Source organism: Oreochromis niloticus, linkage group LG10 (assembly GCF_001858045.2).
Source record: "Oreochromis niloticus isolate F11D_XX linkage group LG10, O_niloticus_UMD_NMBU, whole genome shotgun sequence".
In the NCBI taxonomy this organism is placed as follows: domain Eukaryota; kingdom Metazoa; phylum Chordata; class Actinopteri; order Cichliformes; family Cichlidae; genus Oreochromis; species Oreochromis niloticus.
In genome coordinates this window covers 21,787,295-21,799,539 of record NC_031975.2, presented here as the reverse complement: position 1 = coordinate 21,799,539, position 12,245 = coordinate 21,787,295, and positions in this window count along the sequence as shown.

The following is a 12,245-nucleotide window of genomic DNA, read 5'->3' as shown; positions in this document are numbered from 1 at the left end:
TCCTCCCTGTCCTCGTCATCTGTTGTCTTACTCTCCATTATCAGTCATCATAATTGTAGCCTCTCTGTGCAAGTCTGCAAATTTCTTTATGAAATCATAAGATTCTTAAATTCACCAAGTCTCTCTGTCCCTGGGTCCTCGTCACAAAACATGACATCACTGTTTTGTACATTTTAACACAATTTAATCCCCACATTTGTGAAAGAAAAGCAAAACACTTTTTTTGAAAAGTTTGTAACAAAACGATCTGATAAAGGTTATTTAAATGCTGCTAAAGAAGAATGAATTAGAATTTTAAAAAATACATATTCTACCCTTAATTACTGTGGGAGAATAATGAATGATGCTCACAGTGAGTAAAAAATAAACTGAGCACATTTTTGGGACAGAGATTCACTTTTAATGTGTATGTATAATATAATACAGATACATAAAAATACACTTGAAATGTACAAAATATTATTAAAAAATTAGAAAAATGGAGACACCTTGGCCTATGGTACAATATATACAATGTATGAAAAGATCTTTACTGCAGATTCTACTATGGCTCTGGAGAGTTTCTCTTTTCTTTTATCCTGTCTCCTCACCTTGAGGTTGGCAAATCTGTCTATCACATTTTGGTGGTCAAGTCTCTCAAGCATCTTTCTCAACTGACATCACAGCCAGGTGCTGGAGTCTGCTTTGACCCATGGTCCATCTCAGCCAGGTATGGAGCTGACTCAAGACACTAAAAGACCTTTCACAGCTACAGCTGCTAACTGGGTTTGTTAGGGCAACCTGAATAACAGTTTTCAGTGTGGGGAAGAGCCGATTATCCAGAAGATTCTACAGTGTTAACATATCTGGAATGGTACCAGCCTCACTCTTGAGCTTCAAAAAGTTTTTGGCAACCGTGACTTCCTCTGACTGAAGCTCAATATAGCAGTGCCAGGGCTGACCACCCAGTTTGTTTTGCAGATTCTGTACAGCAGCTTTAATATACGGAGAACACAACTTCCAGATTGTATGAGTAAAATTAGTTGGGGGGGGGTTTCTTTGCCAGTTTAACAGTTTCTGTTTTGCCTGTTAGTATTCCCTGTCTGTTTTCTTACCTGGTGCTTCCTGATCTTGTACTTTCTCCTTATGTTCCCCTCTTTCCTCTCTCCCTCTTTGGACTGACAATCACACACAAATAGATTGTATTCAATTAGATTTTAAAAAAAATATTATTAAGATCACTAATAAAAAAAAAGTCCTCTCTCAGTGTACTTTCAAAGGGCAAATAACCAAACCACATGTACATCTAATAAAGGATATAAATATTGAAACACTGATCCAACATTATCCTTTATTGATGGATCATTTGATCTTACACTTTTACCTGAATGTGGCTCCTGTTTTTGAAAAAACTTCCTCATATCCAATATGGTAAATATGAACCTGGCTGTCTCTCTGTACACACAGACACACACACACAACAGGAGTTATAAGGTTAATGCGCATCCAGTCAGTTAGCTAGTTAGTACCTTGGGTTCAATATGCAGATATGATAAAATAACCAGTTTCTCTCATTACATTTCAAACAGGACAGTGGTAACAGCAGCAGGCTACGGATAATGTTAAGTTTTACATTTTAAATAGGTTATATAAATTTCAATGGGAGCAACAGGACGGTCAAATATCGCTGAATTTACTACAGAGTAGGACGGATTGTAGGGTAGCAAACATAGTCGGGAAACACGTTTTCAACACAGCAGGTTACCTGGTGTAATGTTTTTCAGCTAAAAACAAACATGGTCTGACTCCTACCTAACTATATAAAGAGTAACTGAAGGTTAAATGCAGCTAATATGTTTTAAGGCAGGTACTTATGCCTCCGCTCCGCTGCGTCTCAGCCACTCTGGCAGCAACGGTGCAAGAGCCAGAGCAGGGGGGAGGCGAGCTGGAACAAACCATTTTGGGGGGGGGGGTTATCTATACTTTTGTTGTTAAAATGTTCCATCTCAATTAAGTACTGTATGCTTTTTATATTTTTAGTATTGTGTCACGCAAACAGCAAATATTGTCAAAAAAAGGTAAGAAATCTTTGGGGGTGCTTTGATTCATGGGCTAATGGGCTAAAATCGCCCCTGGGGTCAACTATGTACAGCACATCTCCATATCCTCCAAGTGGAAGATAAACATATTGGAAACATGTTCACTTTGAATGATAAAAATATGTCAATAATCACAAAGCTCTTCCAGAACCCATATAATAAACAAATATCAGGGTTTACAGATGTTATTGCAGAAATTTAAAAAGATGGATATGTCACTCATAAACATTAAGTATTTGGAAAAACTATTTAGAACACTTTTTAGTTAAAGGTGCCAATATGAAGCAAGTTTTGTAATGACAGTAGAAATTCAGAACTCTCTTATTGTACTTGAACTAAGGAAAGTAAACAAATCAGACTTTCAAATGACATACCAGGAGGAGGTGAGGTAAAGAGAAGGTCGGGTTTCCCAAATAGACCTTCCAAACTGTTTTTAAATCACTTTGAAGCAGTGGCAAGTGTGAGTACTGAAAGCAGTTGCTATGAAATAGGAAAATTAAAAAAAACTCTTAATATGTTCCTCTGCTTCTTTGAGGTTGGGTTGTAGAATAAGGAAGAGCTCCATTTTTAACCAGTAATCAAGAACCAAAGGCATTCCTAGACCACATACCTTCATACTGCTGTTTTGCTTTTCTAGTCAATAATTTAGTTGCAATGTTCAGACTGAATCAAATACCAGCTGCACTGCTAAAGTTTAGGTAAGAGATGCTTCATCAAGCAAAGCAGACTAAAATCTCTTAAGCTGGGTTAAGCAAAGGGAGCTGACTGCTTTGCTTCGATTTGACTTTTCACACCATGACTCTGTATCTTCTCATTACACACTCAAAACAGCAGAGATACCTCGTTTGCAAAAAAAAAAAAGAGCAAAGAATCAAGCTCACATTTGCCACATTAAATATTTATTGTCTGGAAACGATATCCAGCGGCACCAAGGCACCTGAAATGATCACAAAACATTCACTGAAATGTCTCGCTGTTAATTATGTGATCAAATTTGTAAAGCATGAACATTGCATCTAAATTATTGACAGGTTAATTTCCCATGTGCCACATGAGTCATTTAAATTCTGCCAGAGGTGTGAAGCAGTTGTACCAGCTGATAAGTCAGGAATAAGTCAGACTTCATTATCAGTGTCAGTGCCTAGCACTACCTAAAAACAACACATTTAATTTAAATCTCTATTCATCTAAAGGGTATAAGAAAAAGGTTAAAAAAGAATTTTTTTGCTTGATTTAATGAATAAAAATCACTTCAAGCAAACTAGTGACAAAGATGATGATGAATCATGGAGGGAACACGAATGTCTGCACCCGATGTCACTTGCACGTGTATTGAATGGTGTTAAAACTATCCATTAAAAAGCCAGACAACTTCCAGGGTCTATGGGCTTCAATTATATCTTGATGCCATACATGCAGTGCTGTGCGAAAGTCTCATTACTTTGGAACTGAGTGGACTTATATTGATCAGAGAGTTAGAACTACTAAAAGAAACTTAGATTGACCTGAAAGGTACTAATATAGGTTAACTGGTAGTTGATGTAAATCAGGAATTAAAACCAAAACTGACCTGGAAAGAAAGAGGAATATATTTTTGTTTTATTTTTGTTTATTTTTTTGTCTTCTTCTTCTTGCTTCTGGGATTTGGAAACAACAAGTAAAGTATGCATATTATACACAAAAACACACTATTACCCATTTCTTGTTTTTATACTTAAGATGAATTATTCTTAAATGAAGACACTGATCTGCCACATGTAAAATGTAGCAAATTGTGTTTATTGTTATCATCCTATTATCATCTCTCTACCCTGTGTTCTCAAAAGTGAACACAGGGTCGGGAGATGATAGAGGAAATGAAAAGGGGGGGGGAAGAAGGGATGGATAGAAAGAAGGAAAGAGACAGGGCAGAGAAAACTCCAACAATAATCCCCTCTGAGCAAGCACTAGGGCGACAGTGGGGAGGAAAAACTGCCTTTAAACAGGCAGAAACTTCCAGCAGAACCAGGCTCAGGAGGGGGCAGTCAACTGCCGGGACTGGCTGGGGGTGAAGAAGGGAGGGGAGAGGTGTTAGGAGAGAAAGGGGGAGAGGGGAGGAAGAGGGGAGAGGAGAGGAGAGGTGAAAATTAAGATGGAACAGTGGTGGAGGAAGACAAAGCTGCATCAGGTGAGGAAGCAGCAATGTCCCTCCACCACAACAAGCGGAAACACTTTTTCTTCTTTTTCAGGTGCTGCTCCACAAGGGCCTTTTTCTCCAGGATGAGGGCTCTCAACTCATCAATTGTTTCTGCATTTTGCTTCTCCAGTTTCTGGCATCTTTGCTTCACTTCTTCTAATGTTGCTTGTGTTTCTCCAAGCTCTTCTTTCAGTTCTTTAGCTGATGCCTCCTGTAGTAGATTTGCCTTGAGCATGTCTCTGTTCCTCTCTTGTGCTTTGTTGTGCAGGTCTTCTAAGTGCTCATTTCTTCTCTGGATTTGTTGAAGCGTACGCTGCAGGTCTTCATGTATTTTCTCTTGTTGTTCCTTTTCCGCCTGCATTTCAGTGTTCTGTCGCCTCAAGTTGTTGAAGTTCAACAAGATCCCATTAATGAGCTCGGAGTTGTTTTTTGCCATTCCATTGATCCTACACTGCATCTCCGAGCATCGCTTTTCCACTTTTTCCTTTTCTCCTTCCAGTTGAGTTGTTTTTTCCTTCATTTCATTACAAAATTCTTGGAGTTGTACATTTTTCCTCTCAAGGTCCTGGAGAATTAGCTTTTCTTGTTTCTGTTGTTCTTTCTGTTCCTCTTTTTCTTAAAGAAGCACTTTATTTTTGCACTCTGTTTCATCAAGCTTTACTTTGAGCATTTGGTATTGTTCCTCCATGCCTTTCAGTTTGCGCTGCATTTCTCTCCGCTTTATGTCCCGTCCTTCCTTTTCTTGGAGGATTTCTTTAATTTTTTCCAGCGCTTCATCAAGTTTTGCTTGGAGCTCCTGATTTTTTTGGCCCATGTCTTGGAGATCCCACTCCATCACCTCAATAGTAGCGTTCCTGTCTTGAAGCTGGGCAGGCATGTCTTTTAATTCGGCGCTCTTTTTCTTGTTCTCTTTAATCAGGAACGCAATCTGCTCTTTTGCTTGACTAAACATTATTCCCCAGCCCTCATTAATAATGTTTATGTCAGGTTGGCGTTGTTGGCGTTCTTCAAGGTGTTTATTTTGTGCTTCTATTTGTCTGCACTTCTCTTGGAGTTGAAGCTTCTCTTCTTCAAGGTGTTTCATTTTGTTTTGTAGGTCGTAGTTTTCCTTCCTACTTTCCTCTAATGCCCTTTGAATGAATAAGGTGCCATCAGGGGAAATTGGCTGGCCACACCAGGAAGGAGAAGCGGCGTAATCCTTTTTTCTTTCTTGGTATTTTCTTGGATACATGTTGAAATCTGTGCACAGTTACTCAGAAAAGGTTTCCAAATGTATCTCTAGTCGAACGTTTGAAGACTGCCAACACAACTGCTGCGAACAAACTGACTAAAAATTGCTGCTTCTCACTTCTATTTATGGAAAATCAATCATCAAAGGACTTATGGAGTGATGATGTCACTCCATAAGCCAATGAGATTGTGACATAGCAGTTTAGAGTGGGGATATTTTTTTAAACCCTTTTCAAAATTAACTTAATATTTGAGTCTTTCTTAGTTTTAGTCTACCCCCCTCCCCATTTAGTTGGTTAAGAAATTAATTGCCACGAACATCCCTAGTGTTATTTTTTTCAATGTGTTATTGCACTAACAGACAACAGAAAAAAAAGATTGTTTTTTTTTTCTACATAATAGAGTTATAATAAATGTTTGGTTTTTTTTAAGTACAGAAATCAGCTGCTAAAATATTTTTCTTGACTTTTGGTGTTGGAAATGCTTTACAGTCTGTTTTGTAGGAATGCTGAATTAATATATTGACTGTCTGGCCCCTTCTGGCTACTTAATAGTTGCTTAAGGAGATTTTGTTCATCCCCAGCTGATCTCCATCCATATTTATATAAAATCTAGCATACTCCACACCACACAAAGTCAGAAGCCAGTTAAAATCTGTACCTGGTACCTGGTACCTGAGGCGGTGCTGCACTGACCAGTTGTTTCTGGCTATCCGGTTGTTCAGTGATGACGTGACGAATCCTACTTCCGGGCCTAAAGTAGTCTGCGTTTAATATGGCTTTTGTGTTGTTAACATGTTTAATGTTTTGTATTTTCTTCTATTTAATCTCAAAAAGCTCCTAAAACAGTCAGTGATCACTGTTGACCTCCCTCAGCTTTTATTACTGCTAATCATTTATTTAAGCTCAGTTTTTAAAACCTTACGATGTAACTACAGCACAGCCCATGCAGCAGTATATGAATGACTAACCTCGTATTGTGGATGGATTATCTCAGTTGTTCTCCTGGCTGAAGTTTAGTCCTTTTACAGCATCCTGCCATGCGATTACATTTGTTCCTGACCACCGAGAACACTCACGTTAACTTTTATCGAGTGGAAAAAAAGTTAGCTTGTTTATGTTATGCTAACATAGCTGTGTCGCTAGCGGTCACGTAGCACATCATTATATACCAGCTAGCCAAACTTCAGTAACCCTACAAACGTCACTGCTGTTTAGTTTTCTGTTTTCATTTATGTTGGAAGTTATTGCAGAGCTGTACGTTTGAATTTTTTTCCAAAACCCCGCAGTCAGGACATGCTATATTGTATTTAGATAGAAGCTAGCGAGCTAACTTCCTGCTAACTTCTAACGCCGTTAAATGTCATAAATTCCATTTTCATAGATGCCTGGATGTTAAACTCAATTGTTACACCTGGTAGAGCAGAACACTGATCATTTTATAAAAGATGAAAGACTTTAGACAGTTTTTCAACTCTCAGTAATGCCACAGTGATCGTTTGATATATGCACCTGCAGCGGAGTTTAGGCCCAGACACGGCCAGTGACGTCACACTGAACAACCGGATTTGCTGGTTCAACCTGCCTATTACTGCTACTCTTGGCTCTCATTGGTCAGTGCAGGCCGCGACATGCTCACTCAGCACAATATGAAACAGAACAGGGCAACAATAGGTCTGCTCCTTTTCATTGTCACTCACTCACTAGTTTTCACCTTCCCAGTTTTTCACCCTCTATTTTCAGCATACCCCCTATGTAGCACTATCTGGTGTGTGTATTTTAAAGACTTGATTCCCACAGTCCAAGTCAGGGTTTTAAAATGCGTTGCTGTCTCCATCCAGCATCAAAACGGCAGTGAAATTTCCTTCAATGGAATTTTGGCTCAAAGAAAAACAGTGTTGTTATTGTCAATTCTCAATTAATATTTGGAATTTATTGAAAAGTGTAATTAAACCAAGGCAGACTTGTATTGACTGGACATGGTAGAATTCTGCTGAATTATGCATTTTATTGCTGAGCCATGCAAATAGTCTACAGATGGTCACAGGAAGTGACCATCTGATCAAGCACAAGCTTGTACATCACTGTGTTTCACTGAGCAGTTGTAATAGATTATCTCAGTTTGAGACCACCTTCTATTGTATTGTGTATGAGTGTGTGTGTTTCAGTGTATTTAATTATGTCTTTGTACTCATGTGTCTGCAGTTGTGTATGAGTAGGGGTCAGTGGGAGTGGTGTGTATGTAAAAGAGTGACCACCAGCAGTCTACATATAGCACCTCCCTCCGCCCCTCGGCTCGCTCTCGGAGCAGTGTTGAAATTCCAGCCTAACTCTTCTGGTCAGATCTCCACAAAGAGCAGACTTTACTGAACTGCTATTGGCTACTTAAGGACAGCCCTTAACCATTTTCAAAGAAGCGCTTAGTTTCAGTACTTCTTTCCAAAGGGCTTCAAGGAATTCAAGGTCACAGGAATTGTTGTGCAGTGTTGGCAGGTCGGAGGCGGAGCAGAAGCAAAAGTAGAAACTGATAGCTGGCCTGTAGGCTCATATAGCTCTCGAGCACGAGGCCCTACGCAGCCTCTACTCTACTCAAACCTCTCCTGGAGCAGGACACTGGAAAGGTTTTTTGATCCCTGTTGGTAAATTGCCCTTATAACAGAATGAATGGTTGTTGGTTGTCTCTACTTTTATTTTAAGAAGACACGTCTGCTCCTGCTCTTCAACTTTCAACTGGAGCTCTCTTGGCTCTGAAGCATCGAGGCATCTTCACTTGGGCGGATTTGCTCTGGCTATGACTCCTCCAGTGTGTGGATGCAGCTCATCAACCTGTTTGATTTGGACTGAATGTGGGAAAGAGCTGTAATGCTGCTGTCATGACAGTTTTCTTTTTGACCTCAGGCTCGTGTGTTTCGCTTTTTCTGTCGTTCATTTTCTTAAGGATGTAGATTTACACTTTTAGCTTTGGTTAAACCGGCCTGGTGCCAAAGCTGGACATCAAAGGGACTTCTGTAGTATTTTTCACAATGGTGGAGTAGACAAACGTCCTCTGTGACTTTAACCTTTTTGCAAGGAATTGCTTTTGTTATAAATCATGGCCGTTGTATTTCACAGCCTGTAAAATCCCACCGTTTTTTCCCATTTCACCCACTGTGTCCTTGTAAGGCTGTCTGCACCATGGAGGTACCAACGAAATGGAGCAGGGCTAGTGTGATCATCTTCATCAAGGGCCTTGGTAAGCGTAAAGGCTTGCACATTCATATGGACACCTGTTTGCAAAGAGTGAGTGCTCAGGTTTAACTCAGACTGCTTTGCAGGCCAAGGGGCCTGTCATGTCCATGAGTTAGTATTTACATTTCACCTCTCCAGTGAGGTCAGGTCACATGGTCATGAAAGGTCAGTTTGGTCTGGCATCACTCTTAATGCAAACAAATTAGACACATCTGTGGTAATTGTTGCTTTGTTTTGTTTGGGGGGTGGGGGGAGTACTTAACACATGTTTTTTCCTCCAGCATATTCTGGGAATCAAACCTGCAAATGTTTCATTCTGTGCATTACTGGATGCACAGAATGAAACCTGTGTAACTGGATGAAAGGAGCCAATCAGCTCCTTTCATCCAGTTACATTAGAGACCCTGGATTTTCTAAGACCATTAGCGTTTTCCTGCTCATCATGTGCCTGAGAGCAAAGATAATTTTTGGATAAGAAGCTGCTGGGAAATCAAGCCCTCTGATCTTTGAGACCAGCCAGTGTTGCTGCTTCTCCAGTCTATATGATGCATCTTTTAAGCTGGTGTGATCACTCTGCTGCCCTCTACTGTTAGGAGTGGGATCAGCATGATGCAGACGGACAGGAGACGCATTAATTAGCGCTCAGCAGTATTACTTACTAGCACTATTATTAAAGGTCTGACCATATTCTTGACATTGGTAAGCGTAGGCTGCAGGGTTGAGAATGAATACACGATCAGTGTAGGATCAAACATGACACTGTTTTTACTTTTTGTGTTTGTTTTTTAAAGAGATTAAATGTAGAGTTTAATGTCATTTGCACATGTTCTTCTGAAAGGTGAACCTAAGGACTTTTCTGTACACAACTTCTTATTTTACTTCCAACACCATTCCTTTGACTTTGATTCTTTTTTTTTTTTTTTTTTTTTTTTATACAGCACTTGAAAAGGTGAATTGAGCTGTTTAAAACACACACTTGGTTTTCGCCATGGCGCATTTCCACTGTGTCCAGCATTGAGATCACCTGTAAGATGAAATGTGACGTGACACCCCACAAGGGCGATAGCAGTCAGTGACAGCTGTATGTGAATTTTGCATTTCAGTATTAAATGATGAATACAAGATGCTTGTCAGCTGTTGATTCCTCAAGTATTTGCTCGGTTATTCCTCCAAGTTGGAGAAGTTGCAGTTTCTCTTTTCAGGCTATGAACTGTGGCTTTATTTTTTCATACTGTCTGGGACAGTTTTACATCAAATTATTAGCACGTAATAAGCACAGTGTTGTGCTCAATAGTCATCTGATTAATATAAAGTACATGCAAACAGTGAAGCTTTTTTTTAAAAAAAAAAAAATGCAATCTTTAATGCATTATTTACATCCTGTGATTTGTGTTTTTTTTTTTTTATCTTTATCTTTTTTAGTTGCTCCTAATTGACTTGCTCCATAATCATAATTTCAGGATGTATTTTGTCTACTTAACTAGAACTGCTGTTCTAGTTATATTTGTGTTGTGCTGTTAGACTTTCATATTTGATGATTTTAATTGAATGCGACTAAAAACCCAGAGACAGAAAAATATTTTGGACCAGTGTGACAGCAAAGTTAGCCTAGCAGATGTTTCCACTTTTCACGATTCTTTGTAAAAATCACAATTTTTCAAGTGTGAGCAAATACAGAAATGGAATCTATAGCTGCCACAGAGTGAGAGCTCTGTAAATACTTTTTACTGTGTTTGCCGAATGCGTTCTTAAAACTGCTGTTCGATACTGTTGCCTCTGACTGACAGATGTGTAGAGATGAATTGTAGTTGTGGGGCTGCTCTCCCCGACACTCCCTGCAGATTTTTGTTTAAGATGAACTGTTTTTTCCATTGAGTTTGAGTTTGTCCAAACACAGCTTTAGGACCTGCTCTGTTTAATCTGGCTCTCAGTGCCATTTCTTTTCTGTTAAAGTGCTTCATGCTTGTTTTTGGACTTCATGCCTGGCATTGCATTGGTTATTTTACCAAAACTGAATGTCAAATAAAATGAAATAAAATGTTCTTACTAATGCTTTGATCAAGTGTAAGGAAAATAACAAAATAAAGATCATTGTTTTGGAAAAGGTAAGTGACTGAAAAGTGAGTATGATACCACCTGCTGAAATTAAAATGAATAAAAATTAAATACCACAAAATAATGTTAATCAAATAATAATGGGTGTAGTTTCTAAGGTCAAGAGCAGTCAAAGAATGTATTACAAAAGCTGTAACAATCAGTTTCTTTGAAAAGTCTCATTTATATGTACATTTTGGAGACAGTGCATCACGTGACTGAACCGTTGCGTCTGACTGTGAGGTACTGCAACAGCAGAGGGCAGCAATACTGTAGAAAACATGCTCCCCAAAAATGAAGCCAAAGGTCTCTATCGCCGCCTGGTGTCTGGCTGCAGTATAGGTCATAAACAACCCCTCCTCTATGTTAGCGGATGGGACTGGGGTCAGACTAAAATAAAACAAAAAAACTTCTCCTCAGATCATTTTTTTCCAAAGTTGCTTTCTGTCATTATCTGTAGTTCTCATCAGGCTGATTTATGTTCATTGGGTCTCCTTTCTTAGAATTTTGATTCTAATTACGAACACAAAGCTGTTAAATTGGGATGAAACGTCATCATGACAGCTTTGACTGGCAGCTGCAGTCACGGAGAAACTTAGCTTATCTCAAACAACTATCACTTCAGTATTGCTGTCATCAGCTTCACTGGCTCATCGACTCATATCGGACTCATTTCACAAAGTTTTGCAGCCTCCTAGGGATTGAATAGACATCAAACAAACTGACATCTGAGGTAAACAGCAGACTGACAGCCTACACGCCCTACAGATGAACAGACACCAGAGCTGTTTGTCCTAAAATCTACTGACATCTAGTGGTGAGATTTTACACACAGTTTTAGTTTAAACCCAACGCTTACCTAATTTCTTTCCAACCCCCCCATCTGCATATAGCAAGATCCATCCATGCTTGTGGTTCCATTACTCTTGCCTGTTGTGGTGACTTAAAAAATATTATGATACTGTTTTTGGGAAGGGTGTAGCTGACAGATGGGCTTATAATCACACAGGGCACATCTGCCTGTAAATAGACTCATAGATGTCATCCTTATCATCCAGGTTCTGACTGCCTCATGGGTGTGTGCCTGTTTTTCGTTGGCGTATCTGATGTAAAATTCTGCGGTCAGTACAACCGTAACGCCCTGCTGTGGCGCCCTGCTAGCTTCAAGATTAAAATCATCTTTTGTTCCGCTCACTGAGCGTTTCAGCTTGTTTTGGCTCTGCATTATATAAGTATCATGTTTTCAGAGTAAAGTACTCAAATTATGCCCTCCTTTACTTTAAAAACATGTTTATAATTCGCTCTCATTGCATTTAGCTGTTGTAGATGGAGACATAACAAGCCTCAGCTGGAGTTATTCAACCTGTCTCAAATCATCATTACACTGCATTAGCGGCAATTCAGAAAATTGACTTTATAAATGATCTGAACCCAGTTTCC